Source organism: Helianthus annuus, chromosome 10 (genome assembly GCF_002127325.2).
Source record: "Helianthus annuus cultivar XRQ/B chromosome 10, HanXRQr2.0-SUNRISE, whole genome shotgun sequence".
NCBI lineage: Eukaryota > Viridiplantae > Streptophyta > Magnoliopsida > Asterales > Asteraceae > Helianthus > Helianthus annuus.
In genome coordinates this window covers 123,558,166-123,573,273 of record NC_035442.2, presented here as the reverse complement: position 1 = coordinate 123,573,273, position 15,108 = coordinate 123,558,166, and the positions used below count along the sequence as shown (strand labels likewise).

Here is a 15,108-nt window from a genome sequence, read left to right as displayed (position 1 = left end):
TTACCGAAACACGTACGTGATAACTCTCGAACACTAACAACGAACGCGAGTAATAATTATAAACGGATGGCTTATACGAAACTTACGTGCTACATAACAAATACGTGAACTGTATGCTAAAAAGGTAAATTACATGGTACTATGTGGCTTGTGTGTAAAAGATTATATTAGTAAGGGGTGTTTAGAATAATTGTAAAACTCCTTTAACTACTCGAAAACCCTAATATCTCCATAACTTCTCTGTAGGTTTCTACACTCTCAAATCATCCCTAATCTTCTTCAATCACTTTTGGCTTCACAAGTTCACACATATTTTATTTTATCGATTCTAATCCCTTCTTTATAAGTCGTTTTCTGAATCACTGACGACACTATGACGATCCTACCCTGAACTCCCGACTTTTCGGCAGTGTTGTTTTCATGGTTTCCAATAAACCATTTGTCATATGGAAGTGACTGATGTGGTTCGTCGCTAATTGTAACTCGATGTTATCCTCTGAGAGGCTGAACGGTGGTGCCATCATCCCAGCGTTTTTGCTATAAACACCAAATCGTCGCGTTTAATTAGTTGTCACCAATAGTATCTAGAGTGGTCATTTTAGAAAAAGTAGACTAGAAACAAGTATATACTTAGATGAGGATATTAAGGGGTAAACCCGACGCTTTAAATTCGGTCACAAATTTAATAACCGATTTGAGTGAAGCGACATTAAGCTCCATAACATCGATTTTCGCCTTGGGGATTTCGTTGACTATTTCTTGCTTGATTTTGTGACCCGCTGTCGTGTTTCTGATGTTCATAACCACATGTACACCGCGCAACACCAGAATCCTAGCAGTTTCCAGACCAATAACACTTGTCGGACCTGAATTAGTCGGTAATTAATCCAGATCACAAAAAAAAAAAAAAAAAAAAAAAAAAAAAAACCTTAAACCCTGAAGTCTAAACAGTAAACACAACTAACCTGTAATAATGGCTGTGAGGCCATAGGCTTCGATTCCTCGAGTAACTTCTTCAGCGGTAGATGAAGCTGAAAAGCCAGTAGCTCTCTTCCATGAAAGTATCCACATATTAAAATTTGAATGTTGTTATTTAACATTGTAGTGAAGTTGGAGATATATAATGGTGTAAACAGGTAGGTTGACTTTGGGTCAACTTTGCGCACACTACCGTGACAAAAGTATCTATGAATTAATATCATATCACTATTATTTAATTACACTCAATTAGTTAATAAAAACTCACGATTTAAATCTCATTTTACTACTTTATGTGTATGATACTATGATAGATAACTTACGAAACATATATCGTATTGTATTGTATTGTATTTATTAATTGACCTTATGAAATATATATCGTATTGTATCATATTTGTATTGTATTTATTAATTGATCTTATGAAACATATATCGTATTGCAATGTATTTATTAATTAATACATGACAAAAGTGTTGGCCAGTTCTGTTTTAGGCATGATGGAAAACATGAAAACATACCTGATTGCAGCAGTTACAGGTCAGCAGAGAATCCAGATGGAGACGCAGCAATAAGGTCTGACATGATTGTCATCTTGGTCTGGTTCCTCCTTAGGGTGCAATCTAATGATGGTGATGATGAGAACCGATAAAGGGGTAATCGGCTATGGAGAGGAGGCGATATGATGTTATGAGTAATTAGGGTTTTGTGTAATTGTCTAACCCCTTAACCTCCACATTATTCTCCTTATATATGCACCCAGGAGGAAACCCTAATTAGTTAATAAGGGTAATTAGGCCCATCAACAATTACCAACTAATTATATAATAGGATTGTTATATATTTTGATCCATATAATGTAAATGATTATAATGGCTACTAGATTAAATACAAAATAATATATTTAATCTTACATTCTCCCACTTAGCTGAGTAATCATTTACTATGAGTATTAGATAAGCCTGATCAGGAGTTAACACTCATTTTAGCCTTAAACAAGTACTATAGCAGAGAAATACAGCCGTTGAATCATTATGCGACTCAGGACCCCCATTAATCATACTATAGCCTTAATTTAAAACCTAATCATTATAATCATACAAATCTAGTGTGTTGCAATGTGAGTAATATCTAAACGAGTATAGACTTAAACTTACATAAGGCTTCCAATTAATGAAGCGTAAATAAATAATCTCATTTATCCTATTATCCTCTAAAGGAGAGCAATATTGTTTGTTACATATGTAAGGACCCATTTAAGGTTAAACTCATGGAACAGAACTAAAGTCCCATTGGGTCTATCTCAGCTTGTTGTGATATCAATCACGTAAGAGATATCTCTGAGATCTATTATATCAAAGTTTGTGTTAACAATGCTTTGACTTATGAAACATATACTTGTCAAAAGAATATCATATATATTGGCAAGTTTATCTTAGTTGCTCCCACTCATTTTGAGGTATGTACATTAATCCACTTGATTGTTGATGAAAATAATTACATTAAGATTTCATCACATTATGATGTTTGCATTAACCCATACATGGATTTTATTGGCTTATAAATAAAGTGTTCTTTAACCTTCAGATTAGAACTTTCAGGTTGTCTTATGAACATGTAAATATATCAGCTAGTTATTAGGGAAAATTGTTTTTAATGTTCATCTAATGTAGCTTTAAACTATTATAAGCTACTAGAACATTGATGATCCTCAAAGAAATCTTTGATAATTTATCTCTTCCTAAGTATAACCTTTGACAATCAATCATGCTTCTTAGTGTCTTAACGTTTATATATCAGGATTTGGTTTAGTTATGAATACTCTTAGGTAACTCAATCAAATCCCAAACGTTATACGAACACATAAAATCAGTTTTACTAGAAAACTGTTTTATTCCATTTAGAAGATTGATTGACACTAATGGCTTAATTTGAAGAGATTGGATCAGTAAACTTTTCCATAATCCATTTCAACTTCAATTAGGGAGGTTATGTAATCATCAAAGTTAGTAGGCTTTTAAACCTAGATGACCTCCTGAGTTGATTATTGGGTTTTAAAAGTTTCAGCTTTATGGATTAGCTCTTGGTTAGGTTGCTATCATTTTCATTCTAAGGTTTGTAAGAGTTGGTGCAGTATGGTGTACAAGAGGCGTAATCGGAGTTAAATTCGGAGTGAAATTTAATGACACTCTTCCCCCCGCCTCTTGTATTCCTTACAAATCATGATAAGGACTTTGACTGCTCCCACTAACCTTAGAAAACTTTAGGAACTCAGCATGCTTAGGGTCAATATTTAACGACCAACAAATTCTAATAGAGAAACAAGTTAATGACGTTAGTCGTTGTGATTTCTCTTGTTGAGGATTATGTTAGTTTAGGTAAGAAATCTAAGTGTGCCAACAATTAAGCAACAATGAAACTTTTGTAAGAGTAGCATTAGATTTTAATGAGACAAGTTTTGATAGAACAGTGTCGTGATGGAGCGGTTTCTTATACAAGAGGTGTAAATTTAGGTAATGTAAAATTTTCACTCCCCACCTCTTGCAACTATTGCAAGTTATTATTAAGACACTTAATGCTCCCACTGATCTTTAATATCTCTAGAATGCCACAAGAGAAGTTTCAATAAGTTACGTGACGTGGGAACCTATCATATATATACGTTAGACTTTATTTGATTTCTTTAATGTCCAGATATCATAAGAAACTTTAGGGACATATTTAATAGAAATCTTATTAAGTATATATATGAATAGATTTCTCCTAAGACCGTGAGCCATATGCGATAAAATTTAGATACAAGTTGATAGTCTGTTAAATGATAAATAAATTATGTCTGAATATTCCATTTGGAATAAGTTCCACGAATGTCAATGAATGACTTATGATGGACCCATACTTATTCCTTAAGCCAAGTAATATTTAGGGCTGTAACGTCATGATTTAAAATCAGTTAGAATGAGATTAGATGAATAATCATCCTCATTAACCATGTCATGATTTCTCATGAATTTTGGTTATAATGGATGAAATTTATCAGTCTCATTTCCTTTTGTCGAATTCTCATTTGCATGATAACAAAAGTTGTGAAAATGTAAGGTATCATCTAGTTTTATTTTAGGAATGTTTCTATCCAGATATTTAGCACAAATAAGATGAGAGTTTAAGATAAGTGTGACTTTATGTTGACTATGCAAACCTCACAATCTTCATAACATAGCCTAAGTAATGATACTGTATTCTGATTAATCTTCAGAATATGTAAGGTATCAAAAAGCGTTGTTAGAAGACTGCTTATTATGGTTCTTATAGTCTTAACATTTAATTTTGTCACTAACTCTCACGTTAGTTATTTGTTGACTTCTGGTAAGAAAACGCTTAAAACTAGAGTCAACTAATCACGTGTTAATTGGAATATTAAAATTATCAGACTTAAATATCATTATTAAGTGACTATCTAATTAATTTAGCCAACTGTTCTTTAGAATAATGGATAGTCTCGTTGCTTATGTCTAGTCTAATGGCATAATTATGCAGTGAGATTTTCCCTTGAAGAACATTAAAGTTGGAATTAGCACTTGTAATTTGTCTATGGACCTTGGAACAATCCTCTCTTAAGGTTTTAGTAGTTGTAAGGTGAATAACATCTTATTTTCCAGTTTCAAACATTTATTTCTTTGTACATATGCTGCTTATCAACACACTCGTTATAGTTTGGTATTTTTGAGTGTTATAGTTGATTTATAAGGCATCAAATTGTACAAGTGAAAATCTTAGTATGTAATGTACTGGAAAAATGTACTTATTTCCATGCGTAAGCCCTTAACTTTATGGGTCATGGTATTGTACATTATTATGTATTCACATATACCACTTAGCTTATAGTTTAGAACTTTAAATGAAGGCATGCATATTAGGAATTCTTGTGATTATTCCACAATTATAGATTAGTCTTAGGAAAGACTTAATCTGGAATAACCTTTTAGTGACAGCACTTATGTTAGAGAGTTCTTGATTATGATAAGAGACATCATGTTCGATTTATCCTATTCATCATGCTCTACTTTTATTCTGTAGTGCTTTATCAGAAGAGAGCAATAGGATCATCGTGTCTTAAAGAGATAATCAAGGATTTAATTTAAGAGCCAATTCTTATAGAAACTTTAAATAAAGCAAAACATATTAGATTTAGTAATTAGAGTGGATGAGATATAGATTTATAGAAGAAAACTATAGTGAGTAAAATAATGGGTACTAAGAGTAAGGCAGACAAAATGATCACAAAAATTAATTGAGGATCATTAATATAAGGATCATTATGTGAAGAGGTTGTGATATGTCTATTACTAACATCAAAATAATAGACTACTTAAAGTTCTACTTAAACGAAGACAAATCAACTTTGGCCAGAAGTGTAATCATTTAAGCATGTGTGCAAGTGGTTGTAACAAATCAGCTTTAGCCAGAAATTGAGACAATCACTTTAGTTATGCACTTGTTAAGTATGCCATCTATGAAGGAACTAAATCAGCTTTGGCCAGATATTAAGACATTCATGTCTATGATGCACACTTAACATAGCTTTCGTAATACTTGGATGATAAGTAGATGCATCAAATCAGCTTTGGCCAGAAGTGATACATCAGAAGCTCATTCAAGTTAAGCCATTTTGGTTTTGTAAAGCATTATTTGATCCTCATTAATTAACTAACTAATTACAAAAACCAATTATTTAGTAGCAAATCACCTGTTAGCGCGGATCGAACTCCGCGGTGAGTTCGCTGGGGTTTTCGCGGCGGAAACCCGAGTTAAGTCTTAGTTCACATTAAACAGCCTAAAATAATGAGGTTTCAAGTGAGATCTCGACTCAGTTATGAGATCCCGAGTGAGATCTCGAGTCAAGTCTCGACTCAGCTTGTAACATTATGAGGTCTCGACTCATTAATGGTCTCGAGTCGCAATCTCAGTGTCTCGAGTCGTAATCATGGTCTCGAATGCTGTGAATTATGAGATCTCGACTCCTTATGAGGTCTCGAGTCGCAACCATGGTCTCGAGTTGTGATTAGAGGTGCACAAACCGGTTAATTTTAATAACCGGTTCGGTTAACCGGTTATACCGGTTAATTTGACTTTTTGAATTTAACCGGTTAATGCTTTAACCGGTTATTACTTTAACCAGTTATTTTTTTAACTGGTCCGGTTAATTACTTTAACCGGTTCGGTTAATTAACCGGTTATTTTCGGTTATTAACTGGTTTTTTTGCTTTTTTTTTGAATTTTTCGGTTATTTTTTTGGTTAACCGGTCTATCGGTTAAAAAAACCGGTTAATAACCGGTTACTATACTAAATACTTATAACCGGTTACTAACCTACGGTTAAAAATAACCACTAACCGGTTATTCCTAAATCGGTTATTAACCGGTTACGGTTTCGGTTAATAACCGGTTACAGTTAATTAACCGGTTATTTTGTGCACCTCTAGTTGTGATGTTGTGGTCTCGAGTTGTAGCTTTATGGTCTCGAGTCGCAACCTTATGGTCTCGAGTTATGACCTTATGGTCTCGAGTCGAGACCTTTGTCTCGAGTTATAAAGATTGAAGTCCTTAGTCGAAACCTCAGTGGTCTCGAGTTATAAACATTTGAGAACACTTATGATTTCGAGTCGAGTTCTTGTGGTCTCGAGTCGAGACCTTTGTCTCGGGTGGTTAAAACTTATCTCGAAACTTCTGTTACAGCTATTAATGTGAAAACATAACCGAAAATTCGAATTGTTAGGGATTTTGAGATATGGTTTCTTGTTTTAGTGATGATCTAATTTTATCATAATATTTCGAAAATTTTATCTGATTATCTATTAACAGATTTCGAAAATCTTTAGAATGCAAAACAGATCAAAACAGGAAATAACACTCAAAATCCAAATTATATTCCAAAACATAAAGAAATCTTCGAATTTTCCTAAGAACACATGATGAACCCTAAAAAAATAAAACATGATTCTGGAACCCGAAAACTGAAAATTAAGGTTTTATACAGATTTCGGACATAAAATTTAACCTCATTGATTTCGAGTTATATAATAAATTAGTCTTTTTCCAGATCTTCAAGAATCAATGATTTCGGAATTTTATTTGGTCTCGAAACAGTAATTTCGAGAACAATGACCCGAAACATAGCTGTTAATTTTATTAGGCTTTCAAAATTCTGTTTTCCAGATTTCAATCCCAGAATAATGGATACGAAAACGGAACTGATTTATCAACATATGCTCTGATACCACATGTTGGTCAGTTCTGTTTTAGGCATGATGGAAAACATGAAAACATACCTGATTGCAACAGTACAGGTCAGCAGAGAATCCAGATGGAGACGCAGCAATAAGGTCTGACATGATTGTCATCTTGGTCTGGTTCCTCCTTAGGGTGCAATCTAATGATGGTGATGATGAGAACCGATAAAGGGGTAATCGGCTATGGAGATGAGGCGATATGATGTTATGAGTAATTAGGGTTTTGTGTAATTGTCTAACCCCTTAACCTCCACATTATTCTCCTTATATATGCACCCAGGAGGAAACCCTAATTAGTTAATAAGGGTAATTAGGCCCATCAACAATTACCAACTAATTATATAATAGGATTGTTATATATTTTGATCCATATAATGTAAATGATTATAATGGCTACTAGATTAAATATAAAATAATATATTTAATCTTACAAAAAGATCAAATACAAATACTCTTATCATACAAAATGTACGAATAGGATGAAAAGGTACAAAAGCGCGGTGCTATTTTCGTAATTATTTACTCGTAGAGTAATTATCAAAATTACCCTACAAATGATCTTGTAGGATAATTTTCATCTTGTAGATTAATTTTGTTAAATGTTCTTGTATGGTAATTTTGATATTGTAGAGTAATTTTGTAGGGTATCATAATTACTCTACAAATGATCTTGTATGTTAATTTTGATCTTCTAAGATAATTTTGATCTTGTAGAGTATCATAAATTACTCTACAAGTGTATTAAAATTACTATGCAAGTTTCAAAATTACCCTTCAAGAACATTTTAAAAAATTACCCTACAATATCATTTGTAGAGTAATTTTGATAATTACCCTACAAGCAAATAATTACGAAAATGTCACCGTGTTTTTTTTTTTTTTTTTTTTTTGCCTTTTCATGTCTTTCGTACGTTTTGTATGACAAAGTTGTTTGTACGTGAACTTAACTCTTAGGTTACTAAAATATTTTCATCAATACCTTTGCAATAGACTCAAATTTATTAGGAGGGTGTGGGGGACATGGGTTGGGTCATCAATCGCCACGTAAGACCATTAACGGATTGCTTTACACCCCTTGCCTGATCCACCATGGTTGGAATTGATTAAACCGTGAGCCTCCTTTTGTTTTTCAGTATTTCCTTTTCCTTTTCACAAAAATAAATTAAAATAAAAGAATAGTGGTTTGGATCATGACCACACCCTTAGGGTAATGATTTTAGAGGATGGATTAGAAGTGTATGATATGAAGTTGATGTAGAGGGTTATAGTGGTCATGAGGGTCATGACCCCACCCTATAGCCTTATATTTTTTACATTTTCTTTCTTTTAATATATACGAAAAGAAAATCATTTTTTACCTTTGAATATATACGAAAAGAAAATCAGTTTTTGCTGATAATCTTTCAAGAATTAAAAGTACAAAGTCAATAAAGGGTACATATTTCAAGATTTCTTGACATGTATTTAGTATAAAAAGTTAATCAAGTTTACATATTTCAAGATTTCTTGATATTTATTTAGTATAAAATAGATATGTAAAATTGTTAAGGTATTTCATGACTAATATTTTCTAAAAGAATTTTATATGCTAAATATATATTGTGATTTTCTCAATTATGTATGTGCATCACAAACACAACAAAACGAAGCATGCAAAGACAAAAATGGTGCCGATAGAACAATATTAACTAGGGGTGTGCACGGTTCGATTCGGTTTGGTTATTAGTATTATCCGTAACCGTAACCGAAGTCATCGGTTAATCGGTTCGGTTAATTTGTCGGTTTTCGGTTCGGTTCAGTTAATTTTCGGTTAATAACCAATTCAAACAAGGGCTAAATTTTTTGCTTAGAAATACATGTAATGGAGGTATAAATACATGAAATAGATATATAAATACATGAAATGGATGTATAAATAAATGAAATAGTGGTATAAATGGATGAATAGATGTTTAAATAAATGAAATGAAGGTATAAATAAATGAAATAGAGGTATTATTACATGAAATGAAAGTATAAAACATGAAATACATGAAATAGAGGTATAAAAGCTAGAAATGTATAAAAAAATAAATGATTCGGTTCGGTTCGGTTAATTTCGGTTAACTGATGGTTAAAAAAATATCCGTTAACCGACTTTCGGTTAATTCAGTTTCGGTTAATTTCGGTTCGGTTTTGTCGGTTTTCGATTCGATTTCGGTGAACGGTTCGATTATTGCACACCCCTAATATTAACGACAAAACGCATCAGTTAGAAGGAGTTGATGGTCAAAATGTGTGTACTTTTATAATGGCTTTTGTCACACGCCAACTAACGTGAATAATATTAGATATCGACTTTCTTAGAATTTTTTCAAACACATTTGTGAAAGGTTTAAATTATTTGTGTATTTATATTTAAACAAATCTTTATAGTTTTCTTACAAATCTAAATACAGAAGAAGATTTAATGTAAGAATAATGTAACCATTCATCTTACTCTTTTCCTAACTTATGTTATATCTATCAGTATAAATATATTATGTGCTATGTTAGAATCTTATATATGCTTAAATTAGTAAAACTTGATTTTATTTTTATAATTCTAAATATGTGAGATCATAAAAGGTAAAAGAGGAAAATGAGAATCAGAATTCTTAAATTTCGAAAAACCGAAACAAAATAAGAGTCAATTAAAATTTATTATAAAAGTGGTAAAGTTTAAATGATGAAAACGTGTGAGGTTGATGAAAATGAAATAAAAATGTATTAAATGTAATATTGAAAAGGAAATCGAGTAAATTTAAAACGGGTAAGGGTTCGCGTTTATTCGTATAAGTTAAATTGGTATACGATTTAGGCGGGAAAAAAATTAAGGTTGGATAGAATTGTGTCACGTGTCTCTTAAGATTTTTATTTATTGGATATAGAGATAAAGACAAAGAACATATAGGTGGGGAACTAGAGTCAGACATGAAACGAAAATATCTTTACTTGTTCCCGTAAATCTCGAGGACGAGATTTAAAATAAGGTGGGGAGGATGTAACAACCACCGAAAAAGTCTATGAACGACTCGTTGATGCGTGGTCGAATACCGGTGTTTTAGTATGTTTAAGTTTATGTTTTTACATAGCTTTTAGTTTCGAATAGCCTACTTTTGATTAGAATTGTGTTTTGCAGGTCTAACAGAGTTTAAGGAGCTATTAGAAAGCTATTCGGAGCACCGGGAGTAAACAGGATCAACCGGAAATGCATGAAATGAGAAAACAGGAAAATACCCTTTACAAGGGCCGTCGGCGATGCCCCGCGTCGTCAAGAAATCCCGTAGACATGAGTTTTAAGCGTCGACAACAAGTTGATGTTCTAGAGGCTGTCGGCGGCGCCAGGAGGGCCGTCGATAACGCCGCCTCCTGGTGGCCAACGGGGTTTTGTGTTGTTTGGCATTTGTGAACGGGTTATATCTCAATTTTTGGGTTCTTTTGGGGAGTTACGTATTTTTGGAGTTTGGAAACCTTCATTGGAACCAAGAACATCATACGCTTCATCTCTAATCCATCCAATTCATCCCCAATCATTCAAATCATCTCACATTTCATAACCCTAATTCATCACCACCATCATCATCATCCAATCTTCAATCCATCCATCTCCACAATCTACCACAAACCCTAATCATCATCCTCGTCACTTTCAAGGCTTCAAGGTGCTCAAGTTCAAGATCCTTCGGTGATCAAAGTCCATCTACCATGAATGGCTAATCTACTCGGGTTTCACCTCAGTGTAGGTTTTTGTAAGTTTCTAGGGTTAAACATTGTTTGAGATTTGATTCGTGATAAGTTGTATTTTTATTTTGAAACCTTTGAAAATTGTCGTGTATTTGAATTGAATTTGTGAATTGTCGAATGATTATAAAATTTGACTTTGCGAAATGAATTTGTGCACTTATGCCTTGTCTAGGTTAGGATTTACATGTTCTTGGTAAAGAAGTGCATTGCGGTCCGTCGTCTACGACGTTGATAGCTATTGGCACCTAAGCCACGCGACACTAATTCCGTTAATCATTTTTGCAATTGAATTGAATCTAAAACGTGTAGAAACCCTAAATCTTCAATTACCGAAACGGGTGTGAACCTTGTTCCAAATTATTGTTTTAATCAAGAATCAAGTTTTTGTGTATCCAAAAGCATTCAAGTTTTAGTAGTAATTATTTTAGTACCAAACTAGTCGGTTTAATCTGACATCTCTTTTCAACCAAACAAATTAATCAATTTCATAGCAAGCTTCATAATAATTGTGACATTTTTTTAAAAATCAATCTCGTCCATACACAGACCACAAACTCTTCGTGGTTTGACCCCGTACTACCATTAACTCATAGTTAAGGGTAAATCGGGTATATAAATATTATTTTTGACCGGGCGCGACACTCCGATCACTCGTAACCAAAACTCCAAGCACACACGACGAGAACCAGCACGAAAAACGAAGAACTCCTGCCTTCAACCACGTCGCGCTACGCGACGGTGTTAAAATTGTTTGGTCGTGCGACGCAACACACTAGTAAACTGCCTGAGACAGATGGCGAACACGTGTCATCCACGTGGCAGACCTACTTGTTGACTAATGCCACTTATGCCCTAGATAGGCCCTTCGCGCTACGCGAAGGGGTTGTGTTATCTCATTCGCGCGACGCGACGAGATCAAAATTTGGCTATAAATTGGACGTGCATGGGACATTTCGAATTCGCTCACAAACTTTCTTTCTTTCTCTTATATTCTGTTGTCTACCCAATATACCCGAAGCACTGAAACTCTGCCCGTTATTAGAGTAAATACTCGAATCATTGGTATGGTACTTTGTCCGATCGATTGAAACCGATCCAATGGATGTTTAAGTGCTGCCTGTATACGGTTATACTTTGTCATTCGTTGTGGGTTTTGATCTTGTGATACAAAGTGAGTCATTCTCTTTTTATCAAATTGTTTTCAAAAGCCTAAATGTTTTCTAGCTATATTACAGTGATCAAGTCCTTGTATTCTTACTGGGAAACTACTATGGGTATGTAGGGTTTTGTATACATTACTTGTCTAGCGTTACTATTGGACTTCGAGATAGCCAATAGTAATATGACCACAATCACAGATCCGGTCGAGTGACAAATACCATTAAAGTGATTTATTTGCTATTGGAAAACGAGATAGCCAATAGTAATATTGTGAGATATAAACAAATGTAAAAACTCTTAATGCTGTAATTATAACGAATGTGTTTTATACAACTGAATGAACTCACCAGTATTTTTCGCTGACCAAGAGGGTGTTTGGGATTACGTTTTGAAGTGATTATTTGATTATTGCGTTTGTAAAACATAAATAATCTAGAAAAGTGTTTGGATGAAAAAGTGATTATCTGCCTCCAAAACGCAGTTTTGGAGAAGCATGTACCTACATGTTTTTTCAAATGCAGTTTTGAAAACGCAAAATCTATTTTGAAAACGCATAATTTATTTTGAAAACGCAACACCAAACACCCCCCAAATGTTTTTAAAACGCGTTTTAGGTGATTTACTGTGAAGAAAGGAAAACGTGCTATGAAGCACTCCAGCTTAAATAAGTGGCTATGTAAACCTGAATAAAACGTGTTTTTGTAATCAAGGATTTATCCCCGTGAAAATCCTATATGTAAATACGGGTTTTACCCCCACAGTTTATGAAATGAAAATTCGGTGTTTTGAAACAATGATATTTTTTCCTGACACCCGGTCCTAATAAGTTTTCCGCTGCGATAATTTAATAAACACCGCTACCACCGGTATCTGCTCACGGGCTCACGGCTCCCGTCCAGGGTAAGTTCCGGGGCTTGTGACATATATGGAATCAAATCGATACCCGACTGGACTATTGAACAAAATAAACTTACATGATGAAAAACCATCTTGGCATCTTGCATGTTAAAGGAAAAGGGTGTTGGGGAATTTCGGTTTTCCGGACGATCAGAGAGGCGTGTAATCACTCTCAGATCAAATTATTTCGGTGGTTCACCCGAATAATTCAATCGGATACAACTCTGATTTCGAGAATAGAACCAGTGTATGTTTCTGTGTGCGAATTTTTTTTGAACCAGAGAAAATTGTGATCAAAAACTGAATACGAAATTGAGAGTTTGGGGTGTAACTGCCCAATGGCAGTTAATCCAATTTTTTGGACAAAACTGCCATTTAACTGCCATTTTCAAAACTTTCGAAAATGTGGCAAAATTCAGAAAAATAAAATTTCTGTCACATTTTTATTAAAGCAATTTAATAAAAATAAAATTTTTCCAAGCTGACCTGGCAGCTCGACCCCAGCCAGGGGCTCTGCCCCTTGGACCCCGCCAGGGGCTGCCGCCCCTTGGACCCTGCTCCCAGGGGCGCTGCCCCCGGACCCCCGCCAAGGGGCGCTGCCCCCTTGGAACCCCCGTAGAGTACGGGCTCCGCCCGTACACTTCAAATAATAATAACTCAAACAAGCGTGCACTCCCGCACCTCCTAACTTGCTCGATGTGTATTATTATTCGCTTTGATCACCAAGTCAATCCCCGATTACACTAAAATATCTAACATTCCTCCCCCATTTTAGCGTAATCCTTGATTAACTTATACAAATTCACAACAAATCAAACTTATGCATAAATGAAATATCGCGACGATTGAATTTCACATTAGTATATTACACATTCCAAATATTCGAATATAGGGGTGTCGCTAAGGATTGAACCCTTTCTATTCAGTGAATACATGAAGATAATATACACACAAGTTTACATACTCTAATGTTCTTTCTTGACACTATTTTTTACTAGCCTGTGTCCCATCCTTCAATGAACATATCAAAGCCAAGTCCTAGCTTCTTGAAGCGGCTAAACTTCATGCTCATATAGGTAGCTCTTTATTCTTGCACCTGCATATGCAATTTTTCAAAGAACTATTAAGAAGAGAACCTTCAACCTCCTCTAACTTGCAGGTCTGAACACATACCTTGGGATGATGCTACTAATGTGTTCCAATTTCTAGATGTTAAGCTTTCCACATTGAATTCAGCACCTAACGTCATATTAGGTGGGAATTGGGTATCTTAACACGAGAAATCTCAGGTGGACTTTAATCCCATCCCTACAGCCGCCTTGTGCACAAGATCTCTACATAACTCTTTGGTTAAGTGGTCGGCTAAATTCTGTTGAGTTCTCACAAACTCCACCGATATCACCCCTTGCGTGATGAGCTCACGAATCATGCTGTGTCTAACACCTAAGTGTCTAGACTTCCCATTATACACTTGGCTATATGCCTTAGCCAAGGTAGCAGCACTATCACATCTAATAGATATTGGTGATATAGGTTTGGGCCACAATGGAATCTCATAAATCAAGTTTCTTAGCCACTCAGCTTCTTTGCCAGCTGCGGCTAATGCAACAAACTCAGACTCCATTGTCGAATCAGTTATGCAAGTCTGTTTTTTAGATGCCCAAGATATGGCACCTCCTCCGAGCAGAAAAGTCCATCCACTCGTGGAAGAATGATCTTCCTTGTTTTTAATCCAGCTTGCATCCGAATAACCTTCTAAAACCGAAGGAAATCCAGTATAGGTCAAACCATATTTCATGGTTCCTTTCAAGTACCTAAATACTCGATTCATTGCTTGCCAATGACTTGCACCTGGATTGCTAGTATACCTACTAAGCTTTCCAACAGCATAAGCTATATCCGGTCTAGTGCTAATCATGGCATACATGAGGGATCCAATGGCCCTTGAATATTCAAGTTGGCTTACAGCTACACCTTCATTAGGTGAGAGTTTAAAAGCAGGATCCATTGGAGTGC

General features: G+C 34.8%; 1 pseudogene; it reads right to left on the bottom strand.

Annotated features, from left to right (window-relative positions):
* Positions 1–303: 303 nt before the first annotated feature.
* LOC118482687 lies at positions 304–1,077 on the bottom strand (annotated as a pseudogene).
* Positions 1,078–15,108: the final 14,031 nt, after the last annotated feature.